This window comes from Ursus maritimus, unplaced genomic scaffold (assembly GCF_017311325.1).
Source record: "Ursus maritimus isolate PB19 unplaced genomic scaffold, ASM1731132v1 scaffold_36, whole genome shotgun sequence".
Classification (NCBI taxonomy): domain Eukaryota; kingdom Metazoa; phylum Chordata; class Mammalia; order Carnivora; family Ursidae; genus Ursus; species Ursus maritimus.
Genome location: NW_024426230.1, coordinates 3,775,271 through 3,800,934, shown reverse-complemented (window position 1 = coordinate 3,800,934; position 25,664 = coordinate 3,775,271).

The following is a 25,664-nucleotide window of genomic DNA, read 5'->3' as shown; positions in this document are numbered from 1 at the left end:
ATGGCTCCCCGCTTCGTACCTCAATACTCAGCGCTGGAGATGTTCATTTGTAGAGATCCAGATGTATCTTCCTGCGTCTCAGGCTGATTCCGTGGTTATTTAGGCTGGTCTGTTACCTATCCATCTTGACTCAGGGGACCGGCTGAAAAAGGGGTCCCCTACTCCTCCGCCATCTTAACTCCTCCTTCGTACCTCAATACTCAGCGCTGGAGATGTTCATTTGTAGAGATCCAGATGTATCTTCCTGCGTCTCAGGCTGATTCCGTGGTTGTTGAGGCTGGTCTGGTACCTATCCAGCTCGACTCAGGAGACCGGCTGAAAACGGTGTCTCCTACTCCTCCGCCATCTTAACTCCTCCTCCCTGGTAGGAATTTTTGACTAAGGTCAGATTTGGGAATTATCTCTATGCCAATGCTCCATTTTCTTCTTGTCTCCAGGTACAGGGAATTGGCTGTCTGTGAAATTAATCCATGAAGGTCCACAAATCAAGTCTTAGGTTAAAGGAACCAATATTTTTTGTTAATTTTAGCCAAGGTACTTCTACTTGAAAAATGGTGCACCGATGGAAATTTCTCTTGCTTTTCTGTCTCTTTTTTGAGAAGTCAGTTATATACCATCAGTGGTGTGGAAACAGTAAGAAAAAGAGTTGCAGTGCTGCCTGGAGTAAGAGACAGTAATGATACATGAGAGCCCACTCCCGGATGGGTTAAAGAGTGGACATCTTCGAGTGTATTCTGTACCGCTGAAATGCGTGCTCGGTATAGCTGAGAGCCTCTCTGTGGTGAGTGAAATCCTCTTAGACTGCTACCCTGGGGCAGTAAGACCTATAGGGATAAGCAGGCCTATCCTTGCTGCGGTTGTTTTAAGATATCATTGAGTTAGATTGGACTAGAGAAGCACAGTATGGGGAAGCACTGGGTGTAAAGTATGCTGTTTTGTGTACTCCTGGATGGCTGAGCTCCAACTATGGCCCGCGGAGAATGTGAGAACCCAGTTTCAGCTTTTTCGACAGCAGCTTACTTGGTCAGTTATACTCTATCCCAGGTTCTGGCTGTAGCATGTGATACTAGATTGGTTGGGCTTTCCTGGGGAGTTTTATGGGGATTTTGTGTGTGTGCACGATCTGAGGCACTTTGTCATATGCATAAATCAGCTGGAATTAAAATGAATGAGGGAAGGGAATGAGGGCCAAGCAACTTAATCTCTTTAAAACCCTCTGTGTGTTCTCTCTATATAAGGAGTACACACACACACTTTCAAAAAATATTCCATCCTATAAGACGAGCTCAGTGATGAAATGATACAAGGGTAGGAGAAACTATTCAAATACTACCTTGGGAATAAACACCGATATGATTCTTAGGGACTCACATTCAGCTGTGTATACCAAACCTATTTCTTTCTTTTTATCTTCTGGTAGGAATAGTCAGTAATGTACATTGGGGTACAGAAGAGGGCAAAGAGAGTTCCATTAAAATCCCTTTTGAGGTCTCTTTTCACCCCAGGTCAGAGAGTAATGAAGCCAGTAGACTCAGAAACTGTGTCCTTAAGCAACATCACAGCTAGGGAAGCAATTTATTATGTTCCCCTCTAGGCAATGATGTTCACCTTGAGGAATTTAAGACAGACAATCCTTGAGGACAGTAGACTCACACCCCACAGTCTCTCCTTTCCAGACTGTGCCTCATTTAAAAAGTGCTCAGCATAGGTAATGGACAGGCAACAGTCTTCTGGTGGTAAGCAGTTCTCTTTTCATAAAATTGCAGAACAAAGCCAAGGACAGTGAGTCCATATCTGGGTAATGTGCATTATCTCATTTTTGGTAATTGGCGATCATGCATTGAGTGCCTTCTATGTGGTCCCCTCTATGTAGGCGATATTGGGGATGCAAAAAGTGTAGCTATTGTCTCTAAAATTAAAGCATTTCTTTAAACCCCCAAATTTTGAGAAACTGAGGCCCACAGTAGATAAGTGAAATAGCTAATGTTGCTAAGTTAGAAGTGAGAATTTTAAAATATAAAATAATAAGAAAAGAACATAGAAAATTTGAAGAGATATATAGTATTTGGTGGTCTGATCAGGACATCAACACTAAATGTACCTGCAAATAGTTTGCTATAAACAGTGACTTGGAAGAGGCAGGCAGTTGGTGGGAATACCTCCTTCGAGAGTGTATATCAGAATCTCCTTGGGCGTTGCTCCTCAAAATAGAGCCTCCAGCAGCCTGGATATCACATGATTCACCTACTGAATCAGAGTCTGCATTTGCATGAGACTCCGCAGATGAATTATGAGCCAATTAAAGATCGAGAGGTATTATCGTAGGAGTCTTTGCAAATATATATTCCCTATATTAACACAATTCATTGCATAATCTGCAACTATGATACATAGGAGCATGTTCCAGTGTCATGAAAGCTGAGGTAGGGAAAGGGTTCAAAGAGCCTTTAGGATTCTAATAAGATGGCACGCAAGATAACCTGGCAACGAGAATCATTGGATAAAATGTAAAAACAACATTTCTTTAATGCATAGCTGAGCTTTCAAAAAGAAAGAGAAATCTCCAGGTGCTTAGGAACACAGGTGAAGCTGAAAAGCAGAACCGTATGCCCATGTTGAGTCTGTGGCAGTGCTGGAGCGAGAGGTCAAGTGGGAGCTGTCAGCTGCAGGCTAGTGAGCTGAGCTTTCATTTCACTAGAGGCACAGAGCTCACGCCTTAGCCCCTTTCAAGCTAAGGAGAGTGAAATCCCTGCATGGAATTGGGGCCTTTGAATGGATTGTCATCAGAGAAAAAGTAGGTTCAGTTTGACCTCACTTGAGGGATTTAGGTAAAGCATTGGCTTTTTTTTCTGTTGTTTTGTTTTGTTTTTGAGCTGGGGATCAGATAGAGATCTCGTCATAAAGTTGGGGCCCATGAATGGCTTCATCCTCAGATTAGATAACTTCTAGCCGGTGGGATAGGGAAAAGACAAGGGTTGGAAGGGGTTTACAAATCCCACGGAATTAATTTTACCCACATAGACCATGAATAAGAAACCAAAATATTAATATAAAACTTGGTCCCTGGCTGGTAATGCTAGTGAGGCACTTGGTAGAAGCAAATATAACTATTCTGAATGGACACTCCTACCACACGAGCTGCATGGATTTCCAATAAAAAATTGAAATTGTATAAAGATAATGTCATAATACAAATGAAAAACATTTTTAAATGATCGATTTTATGCTAGTGAATCGGTAATATAATGATTATAGCCCAAAGAAGTTGACATAAATGATAATAAAAATAAAATTATTGGGGAACCTGGGTGGTGCAGTTGGTTAAGCATTTGACTCTTGGTTTAGGCTCAGGTTGTGATCTCAGGGTTGTGAGATCAAGCCCCGCATTGGGCTCTATGCTCACCATGGTTTCTCTCTCCCTCTCCCTCTGCCCCTCCTGCTCTTTCTCTAAAATAAATGAATAAATATTTTTTAAAAATAAAATTATTACATTAATGATGATTAAGACATTAAATTAAGAATTAAAATCCAATGAGAATAATGAAACAAAGAACGGATTTAGAAAGTGAAAAATTTAATAATTGAGATTAAAAACCAAATTAATATATTAGACAAATATTAGTCACAACTAAATAATGAATATATAAACTTAATGATCGATTAAATTACCCAGCAAGAGAGTAAGAAGACGGGAAGAGAGGGTAAGCAAACATGGGGGATAAAATGAATCTAAACATATATTTAGAGGAATTTCATCATAAGAGAATATACAGATGCATTGCAAGATAGAATTCCAAGAGAATAGTGTTATAAGTTTCCCAGAATTGGTATTTAAAAAATAGGCAGCATTAATAAAGACAAATCAATCCCCAGGCCCATGGTTGTAAAATTGCAGAACACTAAAGCCAGAGAGAAAAACATTTAAAGCAACTAGAGAGAAAAGGCAGATCTCTTACAAAGGACCAGAATGAAACTGACAAGAGTCTACAATAGAGGGCAAAAAAATGACAGAAATTTTGTCTTCAAAGTGTTAACAAAAGATAACAGTCAATGTAGAATTACATATATGAATAAAGAAATAGCAATAAAAGGTGAAATAAAGGTATTGAAGACTGTGATATTCCACAGAAAGAACTATCAAAGACAGATCTTAAAAAACAAGAAAATTAATTTCAGTGGAAGAAGTAGAGTATAATAAGCCCTGATGAGCAAAAAATTAGGAAATCATTTAAATCAGTAAACCGGCAAAGCATTTAATGTTTAAGACAGCCACCACCATGATAATGATAATGAATTTGGGAGTTATAAAAAATACTAGGTAGAAAATAAAATAATAGAATTAAGATAGGAGGGTTATAATTAGAGGCAAAGTGTCTGGGGGATGTTTATTCCACAGAGGAAGCCACCATTGTTAATTAACTTTACATCTGAAATCAAATGACAGCAGTTTAAGAATAATCACCACACATACGGAAATAAATACAATTTTTCAGTTGGTAGTATGAAGTAAATGCAGAAGAGACAGTCCTACAGAAGGCAAGAAAAGAAAAAAGCAATCTTAAAAGAGAAAAACCCTTAATGACTAGGAAAGCACAATGGAGTATTGCAAAAAAAAAATCCAAAGATATCATTAATCACACCAACTATAATTTTAAGAGGTCTTGCAGTTAAAATACAAATTTTCAGATTAAAATCATTTAGCTATATATTGTTTATTAGAAATCCAAATATCTCAATAAGTGCTACTCAAGAAAGTTAATAGCCACACTATTATCAAACAAAAGGATTTCCATGCAAAAAATGTTGTTATAAAATGGGTCGACATATTATTATAAAAGGAACAAATCGCCAGAAAGATTCAAAATATTCTAAATTTTGGTGGATGCAGTAACTCAAATAATTAGATTGAACTATATAAAATTATTTTTAGGTTAAAACAATGATCCCCTACTGGCAATTTCATACAACTCAGCTGATATATGAAGTAAATACTAACAAAATTACTAAAATTGGATAAATCTGTAATTATAGTAGATTTTTAGTAAACTTCTTTATATAAAGCAAAATTTACCAAATATGCACTGCAGAGCTGAACAATATAGTTAATAGTTACAGTTAATCTTTCATGGACTGAAAGCATGGATGAAATAGCTTGGAATAGTTATAGTAACAACCCACATCCAGGGCCAAGATGGAAGACTCAAAAATGAGTGAAAATTTGTATAATATAAAGCACCATTAAATAAAATTAAAAATCAATAAGAAAACAAGAATACCCTCTCCCTGTCCCTTTCCAAATAAGTGTAGAAATTCTAAATTCTCATCTAAATAATTCATGGATCAAAGAAGAAATTATAATGGAAATCACAAACGTTACAACAGAAAACTATGAGACGAATGCATATCAACCTTGTTTTCTGTTTTTTATTTATTTTCTTATGTTAAAGTATTTATGGCTACCATATGTCTCCTAAAAAATGGATAGATTCTCTCCAGATATCCTCACTGTCCACTTTCTTGCTGTTGGTTCTAAACCTGCACCGTTCGATATGATAGCCAAATGTGACTCGTGAGCGCTTGAAATTGTGTGAAATTGTGTCTAGTTTGAATTGAGCTATCATACTTGTCATATGTTAAAGACCTAGCATGAAAAAAAAATACCTCATTAGTAATTTTTCTATTATATATTGATGATTACTTAGATTTGTTGGTTTAAATAAAACACATTCTCAAAATTAATTTCACCTATTATTTTTTACTTTTTTTTAATGTGGCAACTAGAATATAGAAAATCATATGTGATTTGTAGTCTCTTTCTCCTGGAGAATGCTGTTCTAGACTGTTCTCTGGCATCTTAAGTAAAAGAGCTCATCAGTGATAGAGCAGTTTACTGAGGAAGTGAGTTGCTGGGGCCAAGAGCAACTCTGGCAGGGAAACCATGTCCTTGCATTATTGCTTCTTAAGGCTGGAGTGACAGGGAGCAGTTTTGATTTCTGGCCTTTTGTCATGGAAGGGGTGATCTACAGTGTTAGGGAGAGACCCTGTCATAACGTTTTGCTTAATGAGGTCCCTTGGACCTCTGTGCCTCCTCTCGCTTGGTAGTAACTAAAGAGATCCGTAGGGGAGCGTTCCTCATCTACTGTCCAGCATCCCCTCCGATATTCATCTTTCCAAATTTTGGAAAGGTCCAGAGTTTGAGTTAGGTCAAGATATGGTCTGTTATTTTCTGATTGTCCCATAGTTTTCTCAGAGAGGAATTTTGAGGTAGTTTTTAGAATCTTCTTTTGTTCCGATCTCATCTGCACAACATGTAACATGAATAATTCTGTTTGTGGGTGTGAATGACTCTGTCTTTTAGTTTCCAGGCTGATCCCATGTGACAGTGACTAAGATTCTTCTTGGCATTTGACTAATGGTCAGGAAAATAATGTAGGTGGCATAATTCATCCATACACTTGGTCAAATGTGACCTTGTGTTTAAGTTACTTTAAGGCGATGGTTCTCAACTGGAGACAACTTGACCTCCCAAGGGACATTTGGCAATGTCTAGAAACATTTTTGGTTATTATGATTTTGGGGGAGGGAGTGTGCTAGTGGCTTCGAGTAGGTGGTAACCAAGGATGCAGCTAAAATCGCACAGCGTGCAGGACAGCCCCCCACAACAAAGCATTATCGTGCCCCAAAACTTCAATAGTGCCCAAACTGAGGAAACCCTACTATAAGGGAATGTGATTAAGCATATAGAGAATTTTATGGGGCGCCTGGGTGGCTCAGTCGGTTAAGTGTCTGCCTTTGGCTCTGGTTGTGATGCCGGGATCCTGGGATCGAGCCTCATGTCAGGCTCCTTGCTCAGCAGGGAGTCTCCTTCTCCCTCTCCCTCTGCCTACCACTCCCCTTGCTTGTGCTTTCTTTCTCCCTGTCAAATAAATAAATAAAATCTTTTTTTTAAAGAAGAATATATAGAATTTTAGAAGTCTAAATTCACATATATACAATTATTTTAATATAAACTTATACTGAAGTATATAGTGCATGAGCAGAGGAGTTCAAAAGTCTTAAGTCTAAATCTTACTAACTTCACAAGGGTAACACACCTGTGCGACAAAGCAGCCAGCTCGGGGAAGAGAGCATCACTAATATCCCAGAAGCAGCCCTCTCATGTTCTGGTCCAGGCACCTCTTCTCATTATAGGTAACCACTCTTACGGAGTCCAATACCACAGATTAGATCTCCCTGTTTTTAAATTTTGTAGAAAGCAAATCAGAGAACACGCAGTTTTTGTGCCTACCTTTTTTTTTTTTTTTTTAGAGAGTAGGCGAGAGAGACGGGGGAGGGGAAGAGGGAGAGCATCTCTCAAGCAGACTCCCCACTCCTTGAGTGGGATGTTTAACGGATGGAGCCACCCCTGTGTCTGCCTTCTTTTATCCAACTCTGCATTTTTACGGCTCATCTACGTTACTGTGTAGCGGCAAGGTGTTCATTCTTCCTGTTGCATGGCGTTCCGTTTATTTATTCATTCAACTATTGAAGTTTACTTGAGTGGTTTTAGTTTTTGCCTATTAAAAATAGTGCTCTGAAGTTATTAATGTGTAATGTGGAAAGACGTACACATTTTGGGGGGCATCTTCCTAGGAATGGAACTGCTGGACATAGACTATACAAACATCAGCCTTAGACAACATGGCTAAATAGATTCCCACGCTGGTTATGTCCACTTACATTCCCAGGTGCAACACACACACACACACACACACACACACACACCTTACATTCCTGCTAGTCACGTATGAGCCTAACATGATTTCTTTTTAAAGATCCAGTCCAGCTGTTTTATGCATACGTGCATGTATGTACATCTATATGTATACGTATGTAGTTCCCAACCTTAAAACTCCTACGTTGGGTACCAAGAGGGAAGAACGTAGGCCTAGTTCTCACTCATCCCAGTCAGTAGGTGACTAAAATATGTCCTAATGAGTAATTGTGCTGACCTTATGGATCCAGGGAGGCAGCCTCAGATGTGGAAAATGTGTGTGTCAATAAACCATTTGAAAGAAGTGGTTCTTTGAAACTGTTGGTTTGTTCTCACTGCCTTCTTGCAGCCAATTTAGGCGAGCAAAACCAAGCACTGCAATCCTGTTGTGACAAAAATAACTGTAAGATTTTGATATGCTTGCTTTCTGTAAATGTCACCCAAATGTCTTGCCTCTGAAGCCGATGCTCTTCTCACTCTACTGGGCTATTTCCCTGTACGCAGCACTTTCTCCTACACGACTCTATTACCTTATGTTACAGTCCCTCAGACTGGGAGGTACTTGGATGTTAAACAGGCTTTTGAATTCTTTAGATAAGAAAACCTGGAGAAAATAAAGGTATATAAACATAATAGCTGTAGTGATACTATTTTGACTCCTCCAACGATTCTTGATATCATACTTCTTTTGTTAATTTTTTAACACTGGTGGTTTTCCAGTTTCATGTAAATTAGCATCACAATCTTATAAACATGTTTCTATTTATTGAATCCCAGGTCAAAGTAATTATACAACAAAGAACAACAGTTTTCATACCAGACTGCCTGCACGCATGTAAATTGGGGCTCGCGCCAAGGAGGTAATGAATACAATCTCAGGTTTCATGAGATGAATCGAAAAATGGAAAAACTAATAACAGAGTTCTTATACTTCAGATAGCGTAAGTCAAAGTATCGTCTTCTCTATGAAACTAGCTTCTCCATTTTATTTTATTTTATTTTGTTTTTTTTTAAAGATTTTATTTATTTATTTGACAGAGATAGAGACAGCCAGCGAGAAAGGGAACAAAAGCAGGGGGAGTGGGAGAGGAAGAAGCAGGCTCCCACCAGAGGAGCCTGATGTGGGGCTTGATCCCATAATGCCGGGATCACGCCCTGAGCCGAAGGCAGACGCTTAACCGCTGTGCCACCCAGGCACCCCAAGCTTCTCCATTTTAGACATGATGTATTACATGGTATAAAAATAAATCATAAAGGAAAAATCTGAGGCCATCTCTTATGAATGGGAGAAAGTGAATTTTCATTTTTAAAAATCATTTGAGTGACCTCATCACACCAAGATCATTCACAACAAGCCCCATCTTTCTGGAATAACAGTGATACCTGGGACCTAGTACAGCACGCAGGTCATGGTTCTCAAACCCAGTGGCCACGTGACTCTCAGCAAGTTACTTAACCTCTCAGAGACTTGTTTCTTATTCTGCAAAATGGAGGACAATAATAGCACCCGTGGGCTTGTGAACATTAAACGAAACTCGTCATCATACGCAAGTAGCTGGGTGCCTAGGACACAGTAAAAGCTCCACTCGTGGTAGTTGCTACGCGGGTGACTGGTGGTAATGAATGCCAACAGAGAGGATGTGCGCAGTATCCGCGCTCCTCCGACAAGTGCGTGGCGCCAATGTGTGTTAGAATGTCTCTGGGGCTGTGGGCAGTAAACAGACGCAGTGGGAGAGTGGCTGAAATACTCCAGGTCCGTTTGGTCACTTTTTAAATTAGGAATTTATGAAAAGTAGCATGACATTCAGTCTCATGAGGCAGTGGAGTGGAGTGGTTAAGAAAATCAATCTGGGGCACCTGGGTGGCTCCGTCAGTCAAATGTCTGTCTTTGGCTCAGGTCATGATCCTGGGGCCTGGGACGGAGTCCCAAAGCGTGCTCCCTGCTCAGTAGGGAGTCTGCTTGTCTCCTTCTCCCTCTGCCCCTCCACCCTGCTCTCTGTCAATAAATAAAACCTTAAAAAAAAAAAAAAAAGAAAATGAATCTGGAGCCAAATTGTCAAATGTCTGTTCTGCCCCTTTTACTCTGTAGGATCTGGGAAAATCATTTAATCTCTCTCTGGCCCATAAGATGGGCAGAGCTGGCGTGCGTGTGTGCGTGTGTAGGACACATGCTGTAGGGTTGTTTTGAAGACCCAGTCAAACTATGTAGGGCTCTTGGAACAGTGCATGGCGCATAGTAATTGCTATTAGGTGTTTGCTATTATTATTATTATTTGACTGACAGTAGCTTGGGTATTTTCTAGAAAGGTCACTTGCTGACTATGTAGAGAAAAAGGAGCAATTCCTGAAAAAAGATGTGAGAGTGATTCCACTTATCACCTTAGGGCCGAGTTCCCTTTCTTGGGCTAGCAGAGGCTTCTCACGCGAGTGTTGAAAAGCACGTGGCGCTTCGAGCTTGAGTCTGTGGAGAGCGATTCCTATGCTATTGGAAACATTGGTGGAAGTGACAGAACTTGGGGTGGAGAAAAGGTCATTTTAAATTTGCAAGCAGTTTTTCTTTTTTGCTAAAAGTTGGGACTTGAATATAATGTTGATGCAGACTATTTCTGTATTTTGAAGAAAATCGTTGCCTGGGCCTTTCAGTTATGCAAATCTAAATCACAGGTCGTAATTAGAAAAGGAGGTGTTTGAGAAGCTGTAGCTAGGAGGAACTAAACTGTTCTGGGTGATCACGGAAAAGGTCATCTATGTGGTAGGCGGAATAGCATTTCTGTAGGCTGCTTGTTCTGGAAAAAAAAAAAAAGTTTCTTTTCTAAGTATGGATTTCGATGCGTGCAAACTGCTGCTTGCTCTTGTGGAAATATGTCTCGAGTCTTACATTGAGTAGCTCCTTGGAGTTGGTCCGGCTCGGAGACCCAGAGACTTTGGAAAAGCTATGTAGGAACCCCCGTCACTTCACCCTAGAGAAAGAACCATAACACACTCTTATATGTGGTAATTTCAAGACTGAAGGCCCAGAATTTGCGAAACTTTAAACATGAATGGAGCTACCAATTCTTAGTGATCTGGAAACTGCGGTCACACGGAAGTGGCATCTCGGGCTTCCCTAGTCTCCCGCCCTCTCGACCTTGTGTGCGTGCATCGCTGATGAAGCAGGATGGCTGTGTGGTGATGAGGTGGTTTCATTGACTGGAAGGTGAGGACCTGTTCTCACGGGAGTGGGATTTTCCGGTGTCAGTCACCCCAGGACCAAGCCTGATGATGAGACAAGAATGAATACTTAGTGGAGGAGAAGTGGGGATATTTTTATCTCCTTAGGATTGATTTGTTTGGGTCTCATCTCTGAGACTTTGGCTCAGAGACACTAGGGGAGAAAACGTACCTCCCTCACAAGAAGAGGCAAGGAGGCAGCCTTTGAGGAACTGTCACAGCCCAAGGGCTCTAGAACGGCCATTGCTAGTAGCTGTGTGAATCAATGTCTGCGTGCTCTTCCCTTCCCCTGTACCTGGGCCTTCACTCACATGTTGTGAGAAGTTACAGTGACCCTCATGCATATGAGAAGAAGGAGGAACAGGAGGAATAGGTTGGGCCAGGGGTGGCAGGGTCATAAGAAAGAGCATGGCTCCTGAGGAAGGCATGGCATTACAGCTTGGGTCCAAGGGCGCTCTTAAAGTCCCGATCTGTAGGACGCTATTGTGGGGGGAGAGAACTGGCCTGCTGCCAGAGATGGGATCAGAAGTAAGGGTCTTCCTAACACCCCTCAGGACAGAGAAGAGAGGTGCAGGCAGGGACACACAGGGAGTTCTGAGATTGGGAAGTAATGTTAAAGGGAATCTCTCCGGGCTCTGGCGTTCCCACAGGTAGTAGGTCCTAAGGGAACTTCAGTTTTTCTAGGAGTGGAATTTCACTTGTATCTATAAACAGCGGAAGCCTAATAGACATTCAGATTATGCTTATTTTCCTATTGCATAGCAAGAGGTGAGAGCAACCTAACCCAGCCAATCAGCCAAACAACCAAAGAGATTGACTGCCCAGAATATGAAGAGAACTACTTGATTATGCCTTTACCTGTCAGACTGTCACCACCTTAGCAACCGGCACTAGTCGTTTGAGCAATTTCTCTCAGTATAGTGTGTGCAGTGAATGAGTTTTCAGACTTGCAGTTGACTAACTGAAAAATGGACTCCTTTATAACTTAGCACATAATAGCCAGGGAGATCCAGATTGCTGAGGTTCCCAAGTAAGTCTTATTAAACATTTTACGCTGAAAGTTTTTTTGTGAGTGAAGAAGTTTTAACCGTCTCTGGATTTCTGAAAGGGCTGACACGTAAATTAGAATTCTTTTAGAGTTTTGATTTACATTTTTTCCCTGTTTTTTACCCTGTTTTCACTATCCAATTGGGTATTCCCTTTTCTAATACTCTTACCTTCTCTAATTTAAGGATGTTATATTCTAGAGAAGAATGATCTTAAGGGGAAAATCTTGTCAGTGAAATCCTTTTGTCAGTATTTTTATGGTAGGCACTATTACTCAAAGGCAATATTTCTGGGTGCATTCCCAGTACATTTCTTTCTCTCTCCTTCCAATATCCCTCCCTTCCCATTGCCTCTTCTGTGCTCTCTGCTCCCACACCAGAAATACACACATGCACACATCACATCCTTTGCTATTTTCCTTTCAATCATTTGGGCTCTTGTAGCTGAGCTGAAATCAGAAAAGATTTTTCTTTTTATCAATAAGCTAACGTCAAGGCTTCTGTTGGGAGGGGAAATAACAAAATTGTTGTTAAAATGAAATTTGGTGCCTCCATAAAATTTCATGGTGCACATGCTCCTGTGTCTCCTATTTCCTCATTATTGCTAGAACATTCCTCCATGTTTTTAGGTTGAGGAATGTAGTGGCACAAAGAATCTGTTTGAAAATATTACTATGTACATTAAGAGAGAAATTTCTTCACCCTGTGGCTCTGGAGTGATGGGGAAACAGAAACCTAACAGCTGATAGAATTAGAATATAAAACATGAGGTTTCCTGGAGATGTTTGAGTTTTATTTGCAGCTAATTAACATGGAGTTTTCGGTGGGCATGACTCTTTTCTCAAATACAGCTCGTTTTATCACTTAATATTCATAATAAATATGCTACAGTATAGAAATAGGCTCTCCGGAGAGCAGCAGGAAAATTAAACCACCAATCTAAGCGAGCCAGGTTTGCCACGCAGCCCATACCCTTCAGCATCCAGGGTCCAGTAAGCATGGAGGCTGACACACTAAACCGCAAGTAATAACACGGTCACTCCTGTGGAGCAAATAGGTCAGGACTGCTGGCTGGATCTTTGGAGACCAGCGTACACCCTCATTCCGGGCACATAATCTCCCACAGTCTCGAAACTTGCCTCGGGTCCTAACACCTGTCTTATGTCTCTGGGTTTTTTTCAATAACATTAACCTTTCTTTCTGCTTCTTTTCTCACATCTGAAGAGCTGCAGAGCTCCGTGTTGCCTTCTGCTTCCCAGTCCCTTTCTGAGCAGGCTCTGTGTCTTTCTAGGGCATTGGAGGACCACCGTGGCAGTAAAGCAGATAGTTTTAATTAGGTTTAATTATTTTTAAAATAAATTTTGGAGGATTGGGGAAAGCAAGAGCTGCAGGAGCACAGGCTTTGTTTAGAACAAATCTATGGAATGGGTGTGGCTACTCACAGAGAAAAGGGGCCTTTTCTCCTCCCTCCTTCCCTGCTCTAGAGTGGGAGACTACCTTCCTTGCGGAAGAAATCCACACCTCCCCCAGCACACACAGGCAGGTACTTCTGTTCTCCTTTAAGTCAAACTGGAATACAATAACCACCTTGAGGGAAATTGTAGCTGAAATAACAGGCTCTGGATTTTGCAATCAATTAGAATTTAAATATCTGATTTATTTATGCTTGCTGACTTGGTCTGTTTTCAACATAACGTGAATACTCTTAGATTGTGCCATTTGTTCTGCCTGTGAGATCCTGTGAGATCATTTACAGCTTAATGAAGAGGAGCAAAGCGAGGATATAAAATAAGTTCTCGGTTGATGGAAGTGCTAGTTTAGGCAGTAAGGGTGGGAAGAATTTTTTTCCTCCAAAGGTTACCTTAAAGAAAGGTGAGTCAGGTAACCGTCCTATTTGGAAGCTTGGATCTATGTTTAGCACATATGAAAAAGAACGAATGAGTGGAATCAATTTGAGCAGCAAGATTCCCCATCTAACAGTGTTATCAATGAAATCACTGCTCGTCTTAGCCATAAAACAACTTGGACTTTTTGAGCAGACATCTCATTCATCCTTATGGCTTTACTACTATCTCTTGCATTCCAGCCATGACGATAGTCCTGATGAAGTAGGCCCAAAAGTCAAGTTGCATTCTAGGGACAAAAATTTAAGTTGGAAATCTATACTTCATCAGAATCCTCTTCTGTTTGTTTATGCAGGAGGAGGTAGGTGGTGAAATGCCCAGGAATGTTCTCTGAGTGGGTCATGGCTTTCTGTACTTGAATACATCTCCTTGTCACCTCAACTCTGCTAGCACCAATTTTCTGTGTTTGAAAGAAATTAGGTCTACAGGGAAATCAAGCTTCTAGATGTCACAGAAATGAAATATTCAATACTCTTCTTTCCCCCATATTCTCTATACATTTCTCTGAGAACGTGTGAGATGACTTTTAAAATCGCTGACAATGTTGAGATGATGATGATGATGATGATAACGATGATTGTTATTAGGAGCCAGGAGCCATACAATAAGCTAGAAATAATTGGAAGAAGAAACAGCAATATTGGTAATTATTGGAGTTGGCTGCCAATAAATGGCACCCTTTTCCAGGGTGTTTAAGAATGAATTGCGAAAAATGCACAAGAGTTAGATGAATAAATATCAAACTACAAGCTTTATTGATGATAGAGTAGAATTAGAAAAAGTGGATTGAAAATATGACCATGATAGGATTTCTTTATTCATTTCTCTCAGAATTAAATAACTCTCCAAGCCACAGTCAAAACCACAGGCCTTACTATCCCTACCACTATTTTGCTCCCCAGTGTTGGAAATTCTAATAATGGATTGCCCTATACAAGACTCTGAAGCCAAGGCCGTGTGTTTGCAGACTCTTTTCCTAATCTTACCAGTCAGATAAGCAATGTCTTTTCCTTTGGCAGGAGTAAGTAAACTGGATGGACGGAAGCATGGGAATTACTTTCTTAATAGTTCCAAGAACAGGAAATGTCTGTTTCATCGGCCTGCTTGGGCTAATGCCAAAAAAGGATGAAAATGATTCCTTTAACAATAAGCCTCTATGAAGCTATATGAATTTTGTGGAGGGACTAGAAGTATACCAGAGTTAGTGATATTTTAAGACTTTATTTAAAGCTAATTTATGAGCCTTCGACAAAAGGTGAAGAATCTTCTACACTAACCACTACAACGAAGGCACCTAAGAGAAGCAAGCAAAAAAATAGAGTCCTAGACCAGTACACAATCTTACTCATTTTACTTTTCATTGAGCTTTGTAACCTAGAAGGAAACCTCACCTTTCTTTTCTTTCTTTCCTTTTTTAAAGATTTTATTTATTTATTTGAGAGACAGAGCACAAGCAGGGGGAGCTGCAGAGGGAGAGGGAGATGCAGACTCCCCGCTGAGCAAGGAGCCCAATGTGGGGTTTGATTCCAGGACCTTGTGTCCATGACTCGAGCCAATTTTGGTAAGCTTATTTATTTCAAAATTGTTCATTTTGTTGTAATAAATATTTAAGAACATGACCTATGAGTGAGTTACTCATTATGCTGTAAATATGAGCAGGTTTTTCCTCCCTTACTTATCCCTGTCTTTCTTCCATGTGACTATTGACTGCATGCTTTTTAGGTCTCCTCTCTATGACAAGAGAAACGAGGCTGATCATGTTGCAGGGCAAGTAATATTTATCAGATAACTATTATATACTTGGTCTTTTGCTTGGTGATATGGCGTATTTAAAAGTATAAGAAAGGATCCTTGACTTCAAGAAATTTAGAATTTTTTATGATAAAAATTGTTCACATATTACTGTCAAGAACTAGATAGAATAAATTGAAATAATTTTTGATTGTTTATCTGCCAGATACTGTGTTAATCCTCTCTGTATATTACTGTTTTAATCCTCAACAACAAAAAAATTAGCCAAAGAGGAACCAAGCCTCGGAAAAGTTCACCATTTGTGTTTTCACATAGCTAGTGAGTGGCGGAGTAGGACATGAGCTCAGGCATCTGATTGCAGAGAACGTATTCTTTTTTTTTTTTTTTTAATGATTTTTTATTATATTGTGTTAGTCACCATACAGTACATCCCCGGTTTCCGATGTAAGGCTCGATGATTCATTAGTTGTGTATAACACCCAGTGCACCATGCAATACGTGCCCTCCTTACTACCCATCACTGGTCTATCCCATTCCCCCACCCCCCTCCCCTCTGAGGCCCTCAGTTTGTTAGAGAACGTATTCTTAACCACTACACTATACTGCATTATACACAGTGACAATTATGACTATTAATTTAAATAAAATTATTTTGAAATTACTGATCTCAGCTTTTAATAGCCATTATTCCATTTAAGTATCCTATGGGGTTGGCACCATTATTTATTGTCATTTTACAAAGGAAAACAGGTCACAGACAGATCATATACAAAGACACATACTGAGTGATTTTGGCACTAGCATTCGAAAACAGCTGTCGGACTTCAGAAATTTCTTTCCCAACCTTTTGAAAAAATTTTAAGCCTACAGGAAAGTACCAGGAAAAAACCCAGTAATCACCCATATATCCATCATCTAGATTCACTAACTAGTATTTTCCACATTTGTAGAGCCCACACTGCTAATCAGTATGATTACATAGCTAAATTATTTTTTTAAAAGATTTTATTTATTTATTCGACAGAGATAGAGACAGCCAGTGAGAGAGAGAACACAAGCAGGGGGAGTGGGAGAGGAAGAAGCAGGCTCCCAGCGGAGGAGCCTGATGTGGGGCTCGATCCCAGGACTCTGGGATCACGCCCTGAGCCAAAGGCAGACGCTTAACCGCTGTGCCACCCAGGTGCCTGTCAGTGGAACATTATATTTTATCATCCCGCGCCCCTACATAGCTAAATTATTGATCAGATTAAATGCTGGAGGAATTTATAGAAAATTGAATGAATAGGTAAGGGAGGCTTTGTAGAGGTGTGTCTTGAAGTAGTTCCTGAAAATTGTAGATAAATAGAAAAAGGATGATGTACTGAAACAGGGACACTGAGCACAGTGGGATGATCATACAGGCATATGTGGAGGAAAGATTTGGATTGAAGAGCAGTTGGAAAACGAATTTGGGACCAAATTAAGAGTATCCAAAAGCCAAGAGAGCGATTCAGACTGATTATCATAAAAAAAAAAAAAAAGGGAGCCTTGACAGTTTTTTATTCATTAGGGGGAATAACAGCTAAGTATTGGCATTTATAAATAATTAACTTCTCATTGTTTTTTAAGAACTTTCATGGAAGGGCACCTGGGTGGCTCAGTTGGTTAAGTGTCTGACTCTTGATTTGTGGCTCAGGTCATGATCTCAGGGTCGTGAGATCGAGCTCCAAGTAATACTCCATGCCCAGCGTAGTTTTGATCTCTCCCTCTTCCCTTCTCCTCACCGGTCTTTCCTTCCCTAAAACTTAAAAAAAGAAAAAAAAAAAAAACCAAAGAACTTCCGTGGAATACCATGACTCTGAGGGAACACAACACTCTTCTCATTCTCATTGAATTTCAAGAACTCAGGACTTAGATAATGCTTTTGAAAATCAATACAAATCAAAACCACAAAGAGATACTGCCTCACACCCATCAGAATGGCTAGAATTAACCAAGTAAGGAAACAACAGATGTTGGCGAGGATGCGGAGAAAGGGAAACCTTCTTACACTGCTGGTGGGAATGCAAGCTGATGCAGCCACTCTGGAAAACAGTATGAAGGTTCCTCAAAAAGTTAAAAATAGAGCTATCATATGATCCAGGAATTGCACTACCTGGTATTTTCCCAAAGATACAAATGTAGTCATCCAAAGGGGCACCTGTACCCCGATGTTTATAGCATTAATGTCCACAATAGCCAAACTATGGAAAGAGCCCAGATGTCCATCCACAGATGAATGGATAAAGAAGAGTGGTATATATATATACATATATATCATGGACTATTACTTAGCCAGCAAAAAAAAAAAATCTTACCATTTGCAATGACATGGATGATACTAGATGGTATTATGCTAAGCGAAAGGAGTCAATCAAAGAAAGACAATTATACGATTTCACACATGTTGAATTTAAGAAACAAGACAGAGGATCATAGTGGAAGGGAGGGTAAAATAAAATAAGGTGAAATCAGAGAGGAGACAAACCTTAAGAGACTCTAAACTATAAGAAACAGACTGAGGGCTGCTGGAGGAGAGTCGGGGGGGGATGGAGTATCTGGGTGATGGGCATTAAGGAGGTCACTTGATGTGATGAGCACTGGGTGTTATATGCAACTGATGAATCACTAAAGTCTACCTCTGAAACTAATAATATACTATATGTTAATTAATTTAATTTAAATTAAAAAAATAAAATAAAATCAATAAACTGAAGAATTCTTGCAATGACATTGAATCACGTGGCCCTTGGAAAAAATAGCAAAATTGTAAAAGAAGGAAAATTTTTTTTCATGATTTCTTCACCCATTTTTAGTACCATTTCCTTCTTGCCTTCCTTAGTTCCTTCCTTCTTTTCTTTTTTCCTGCCTTTTCTTCCTCCCTCCCTCTCCCTCCTTTCCTTTCCTTTCCTTTCCTTTCCTTTCCTTTCCTTTCCTTTCCTTTCCTTTCCTTCCTCTTCTCTTCTCTTCGAAATGCCAGATGGTAGTTTTATGGTTTTATTAATACAAATACAATGGGCACATAAGCTATTTGTCTAACCATTTTCTTTGCTGCACAGCCTGGCATTGGGACTTGTGATTCTGATGGCCAGCTACGCTGCTCACAATGGCTTTGTGGTTCTTAGAGGAGACACTGTGAGCAAGCTCTGCACAGTATTTGTTGCTCATCAGCGGAACTTCAAGCTCCTTGATGTTGCGCATTAGGAACTTCCAGAAGGCACTGGGCAGCATGGGCTTTGTTCTCTTGTTGCTCCCATAACCAAAGTTGGGCATCAAGATCTGGCCCTTGAATCTTCTATGTACTCTATTGTCTACGTCTCTGGGTTTCTGCTAGTTGTGCTTAACTTTGATGTATTGGTTTGACTGGTGCTGGATGAACTTCATGGTCCACTTTTTAGCAATCTTGGATCTGAGGATAGCCATGATGCCATGTAGGAGATGACTGCCACCTCTGCACGTAGCACCGAGGAAGAGTAACACCATTTCTTTGTTTTCCTTAATCTAGGACAAGGAAAAGACATCAGCTTCTTTTTTTTGATTGCTGTCATTGAGACTGCAGAACTGTATTTTACGTTCCAGAATGTTCCCTTTCCCCCAAATCAAGGATTTACCTGACCTATACCCTGTTTTCTTGGATCCCTCTTAAGTCATATTACCCAAACTAGCTAACCTAAAGAATTTAGATGCTAGCTTATAAAAATATAACATATTCCTCTTAACTGATGTTTAGGGGTGAAGAGATTTAAGAAATAGGAAATAGTAAACAAGCTGAAGATATGAACCTTTCAAAAGTTACCACATAGGAGACCAAAGATTGGACCTATGCTTGTGTTCATCCTTGAACATGGCCACTGGTTTCAATAAATGGAAAAGCAAAAAGTATGTTGAGATAGAGCACTGAATCCCTGAAAGTTTTAGAGGCATGGATTCAGGAGGCATGGCTTCACAGTTACTGAGCAGAGGGGTTGTAAAGGAAAGCGCTTTTACCAACTCTATCTGAGAGGCATATTGCCTGTACTTCCATGCTTGACAGACAAACAGGGATGAATGTTGCAAAATGAATATGCCGGCCATGTTGTGATATGCTACTAATATTTCAGACATGATGCAAATACATGACATGCCTGTCATCCTAACCTTGTAAATCCTTCTGGTTCCCAGAGTGGTGAGTTGTAAGCAGTAATGTTTCCAAATCAGTAGTATTCTCTGCTATTTCATGGTCAGAAAACCGTGACGTAAACAATAACCACAAGAAGCACCAATGCGTATTTGTTAGTGTTAGGTTACACCAATATCACGCAAGGATCTAAATGGTGGTACTTCCCCTACACTATTCTTCACCAAAACAAAGCCCAAGGTAATTGAATTTCTGTAGTTATATTGTGAGATTTTTTTTAAAAAATGTTCATTTTGTTCAAAACTTAACCCAAGGCAAGGTGAATAATTTTTGCTTTCATGACTGCAAATTTTTCCTATTACTGGAAAGTTGATGGCATTTAGGAAGCCTTACTATTGAATCAAAAGAAGCAAGAAATGAATAATCTAGGATGATTTCAATGCTGAAGGATTTCAATCAATTACCAGACAGTACTGAGGTTGAAGCAATTATGTGAAGGTATAATGGTACTTACTACATAACTATATTGTCCTCTTGCCAAATTCTCTTAACTTTGTCTATACTTTCTTTGCTGAATTACCATAAACTATTCTTTTTTTTAAAGAATTTATTTATTTATTTGAGAGAGAGCATGAGCAGGGAGAGGGGCAGAAGGAGAAGGAAAGAGAGAAGAAGACTCCCTTTGAGTGCAAAGCCTGATGTGGGGCTGCATTCCAGGACACTGAGATCATGACCTGAGCCAAAGTCACACACTTAATCAACTGAGCCACACAGGTGTCCCCCTAAATGGTTCTTTTTAGGCTAGTGATTCAATGGTTATTGAGAAATTTGTACTAGATTTTTAAAAAATGAAATAGTCATAAATATCAATGGGCAAAGAATTACTGTTCTCATTTTATCTGTGAAATAGTATCTATGGCTAGATAGGTAATAATGGAGAAAACATTGCTTGTTAATAAGCTTTATTTTTTAGATGAGTTTGAGGTTCACAACCAAACTGAACAAAAAGTATGGAGAATTCCCGTATACCTCTACCCCCACACATGCACAGCCTTCCCACCATCAACATCCTCCATCAGAGTGGTACATTTATAACAGTTGATCAACTTACCCTGACATACAATTATCACCCAAAGTCTGTAGTTCACAGTAGGGCTCATTCTTGGTGTACGGTCTGTAGGTTTTGACAAATGTATAATGATATGTATTTACTTTTGTAATAACATGCAGAATAGTGTCCCTTCCCTAAAAATCTTCTGTGCTCTGCCTATTCATCCCTCACTCCCTCCTGAAACTTGGCAACCACTAATCTTTTTACTTTCTCTCTAGTTTTGCCTTTTCTAGAACGTCATACAGTTGAAATCTTGTAGTACGTTAGCTTTTGAGATTGGTTTCTTTCACTTAGTAATATGTGCTTAAGTTTCTTCCATGTTTTTTCATGGCTTGATAGCTCATTTCTTTTTAGGGCTGAATAATATTCCATTGTCTGGATATACCAGTTTATTTAGCCACTCATCTATTAACAGACATCTTGGTTGCTTCCAAGTTTGAACAATCATAAATAAAGTTGCCATAAACAACCATGCACAGGTTTTTTTGTGTGAACACAAGTTTTTGATTTATTTGGGTGAATATGAAGGAGTGTGACTGCCGGATTGCATAATAAGTGCATGTTTTATTTTGTAAGAAACTGCCAAACTGTCTTCCAAAGTGTCTATACCATGTTGCATTTCCATCAGCAATTAATAGGAGTTCATTTGGGAGAAAACTTACTGCAGGTAGGAAGAGTGCTTTCTCTGATAAGCATGTAAGATAAAGAACTAACCACATTTGGCTCAGTCCCTATTGGGATCTTTCTATTTCAAGCATCCTATTCATAAAGTACAGGCCTTCTCTATTCTCAGGCTCCTGCAAGGTAGACCTATGATTGTTCATTGCAGTCTGTATTTGAATAGTTTAGTCTATCTATTGCAGAAGTAGAGTGACCTCAAGACAGTTTGTTCATAATCCTAAAGCTAAATTTTCGATTTGTCCTCTTCCCCTCCCCCTCCTCTTCCTTCTCCTCCTTCTTCTTCCTCTTCTTATTTTGTTTCAAACTCAAGCAGGCAAATAAAATCAGTATTATATATTTCCTTTTCCAATACCAGCAGTATTTTTAACTGGAAAGCATAATACATGATATGATAAAAAATGAAAGAATATAAAAGGTTAGACAATGGAGGGTTAGTATACATCTTCCTTTGAGTTCTAATCAGCCTTCCTTGAGGCAAAAACTATTTCTAGTTGTTTTTTTTTTTTAAGATTTTATTTATTTATTTGATAGAGAGACAGCCAGCGAGAGAGGGAACACAAGCAGGGGGAGTGGGAGAGGAAGAAGCAGGCTCCCAGCAGAGGAGCCCAATGTGGGACTCGATCCCAGAATGCCAGGATCACACCCTGAGCCGAAGGCAGACGCTTAACCGCTGCGCCACCCAGGCGGCCCTCTAGTTGTTTTTTAAGAAATAGTCTATGTATGATAATGGCATGTGTGCGCATATTCTACATAAATTGTTTCTTAATCTCTCACTTAAACATGTATTTTGGTGATCATTCCACATAGTACATTTGAGGTCTATTTCATTCTTTTAAATGGCAGAAATGTATTCCATGTTCCAGCCATGCTAACGTATTTAACCAGAACCCTATTAACTGATATATAGGTTGTGTCCATTCTTTTGTTACTGAAATATTGCTTCACTAGTACCCTTTGCGTAAGTGAGTACATTTATAGACTACATCCCTGGTAGTGCATATGTTATATCAAAGGGTATATGCAATTACAATTTGATACATATAATTATTGTCAAATTGCTTTCTAAAGTGATTGCACCTACCAGTAAGCTTTCAAGAATGCCTGTTTCTCTATATTCTTATCAATACTGCTATAATATTAAGTATTTTGATCTTAAAATTTTTGTTTTTTTAAAATGGTGGTAGATTTGCATAGAGAACAAACTGATGGTTTTCAGAGGGGACGGAGTAAGGGAATGGACAAAATGGGTGAAGGGATGTGGGAGATACAGGCTTCCAGTTATTGAATGTAGAAGTCACAGGAATAAAAGGTACAGCATAGGAAATATAGTCAATGGTACTGTGATAGCATCGTATGGTGACAGATGGGAGCTACACTTGTGGTCAACAACAGCCTAATGTATAGACTTGTTGAATCACTATGTTGTACACCCAAAGCTAATGAAACATTGTGTGTCAACTATACTTCAATAATAATAATAATAATAATAATAATAATAATAATAATAATAATAATAATAAATGTTTGCAGAAGAGGCTAGGGCGAAAAGGTCACCAGAAAAAATAAATAAAAATCAAATAGTAGCAGATTATTAAAGAGACTTTCTCAGTGTTCCTACAAATACTATCAGGATACAGCTTATTTACTTTATTGTTTGGTATAAAACTCAAAGGGACAAGTCAATGTATCACTTTTCTTTAACTCTTCATGAAATAAGTTTAGAGAAAAAGGTGTGTGTGTGTGTGTATGTACATGTGTGTAAATTCTCTTTTTTTATTGTCATACCTCAAACCCCAAATTCAGATATACTTTTAGGTTCCTTTAAAAAGTATGCACTTGGATACAAAGCATTATTCTAATTTCGAGTGTGAGCAGCTCCATTTGCAAAGAGCAAAACTAACAGGTATGTAATTTCATGGTGTCTTATATAAGTGGTCATATTTTGTGAGGAGAAAATGCCAATGAGGCATAGTTAAAGGTCACCTATTTTAATGAACTGGTTTATGACTCATGGTTTTATCTTTACTTTTCTCTTGCTTTTTTCATAGGTTATACTTTGATTAGCATAGAGATTGTCTAATAATTGTTGTAGTATTTCAAGTTCAAACGATTCCTTATCCAGTGTGTTTCTTCATGCAGAATTAAAAGCAGGTGGACTCTTACAAGCTGGGAGGGGGATGGGGAAGAGGTAGGGAGGAGACAGAGAAGAAGACATGACAAAGATGATCTTGGCTTCTGGAGAAGAAAGCTTAGGTCTCTATTTTGTTAGGGTCTCGTGCTAGCAGCCTGTTGAGGTAAGAAGATTTCTCAGAGAAAAGAAAATGAATCCTGTGTTCCAGAATTAGAGTTGATGCGACTTTTTATATGACATAGTTTTATCTGTTATATTTAATTAGATTTAGTACATCTCTATTCCTGACTGTGTTGGTAAGAGGGCATAGATGTCACGTAAACAAATAGTCAACTTAATTCTTCCTATATGTTAATAGTAGTCTTCCTGCTCATTCCCCAGTCCCTGCAGCCAACTCCTCCTCCAGATTTTTGGGTAGTTAGCATAGGACCTCTGCTCCGGTGATTTTCAAAAATACTGAAATTTCTTCATTGAATAGTATTCGAACAACCTGAAATTCAGCTTCACAATTCACATTGCAGAGTTTCGCAGTGTCCCTGTGCGTTTCTGCAGGGTAGGTATTAAGTGAACACGTATTTGTGAGAGCCTTCTATATGCTAGGTTTGCGAGCTGTTACATTTAATCATCACAATATCCCAATGAAGTAAGCATTGTTATTCTGGTTTTATAGATTAGAAATCACTGAGGCCAAGGACATTGATTAAGATCACATAGCTTGGGGGCGCCTGGGTGGCACAGCGGTTAAGCATCTGCCTTTGGCTCGGGGCGTGATCCCGGCCTTACGGGATCGAGCCCCACATCAGGCTCCTCCGCTATGAGCCTGCTTCTTCCTCTCCCACTCCCCCTGCTGTGTTCCCTCTCTCGCTGGCTGTCTCTATCTCTGTCGAATAAATAAATAAAATCTTAAAAAAAAAAAAAAAAGATCACATGGCTTGACTCATCAGAGCCAACTTTTGAGGCCACATCTAACTTAAAGCTGCATTTTTTTCTACCACACTGCTTTGCTTAAATGTGTTGATGTTTGTGGGTCCTTGGAGATCACGTACACAAAAATATCCATAAATTATTATCTTAGTAAACTATTAATGTTCAGTGATAGTTTTCCTATGTGTTTTGTGTGACCTTGTTTCCTCTAACATGGAAGAAATGGAAGCGAACAATTAAATAAATTAATGTAAAACTTGCCAGACCTATGAGGAGATGTCGTAATGTATACCCGTATACCAACGACTCAGCTGAAGAAACAAAAACCGGTGAGGGTTGGAGCCCTACCCCATCCTGTGTACTGCGGTTCCCAGCATTCCCTCCCACCCTTCTTTTCATCCTCCTGCAGAAGCAACCACTGTCCTAAGCTTGGGATTTACCGTTCTCTAGTAGCTTTCTCTAATCCCTCACTAATACGCAGGGGTGTTTTTGTGTTTTTAGATCTCCATACACATTCTATCGTGCTTTCTACAGTCATTGACAACTTTTTTTTTAATGGTTCAACTTCCTGTTCTTCAGATTTATATCTATTTGTTGAGATTTTTAAGTGAAAACATCTAAAATGTTCTTCTGAAATGTGATAAGAAAAAATAATAACTCGATTCTATGAACTAGGCCCTGAAACGGAACACTTTACATGTTAATTTATTTAATTTTATAATACTAGGAGATATATATTATTCTTATTGTGAAGCTCGGAGAGTTTCAATTATTCACGTCAGGTAACAGCTAGTCAGTAGCAGAGCTGGAATTTCAACACAGTATTTATAACTCTAATTCTGTACTTTTTTCTATTACACTGCGCTGCCTACCTTTACTGAATTCTAACTTTTGTCTCACTCAATTTTCTTCAAGATCAAGGCTCCAAACTCCTGGCCAAGGGCAAAGCATAGAGCAAGAAATGGTGATCCCCGTGTGCACAGAAGCCGCCTTAGTAATGCAGCCCCCAGGGTTACC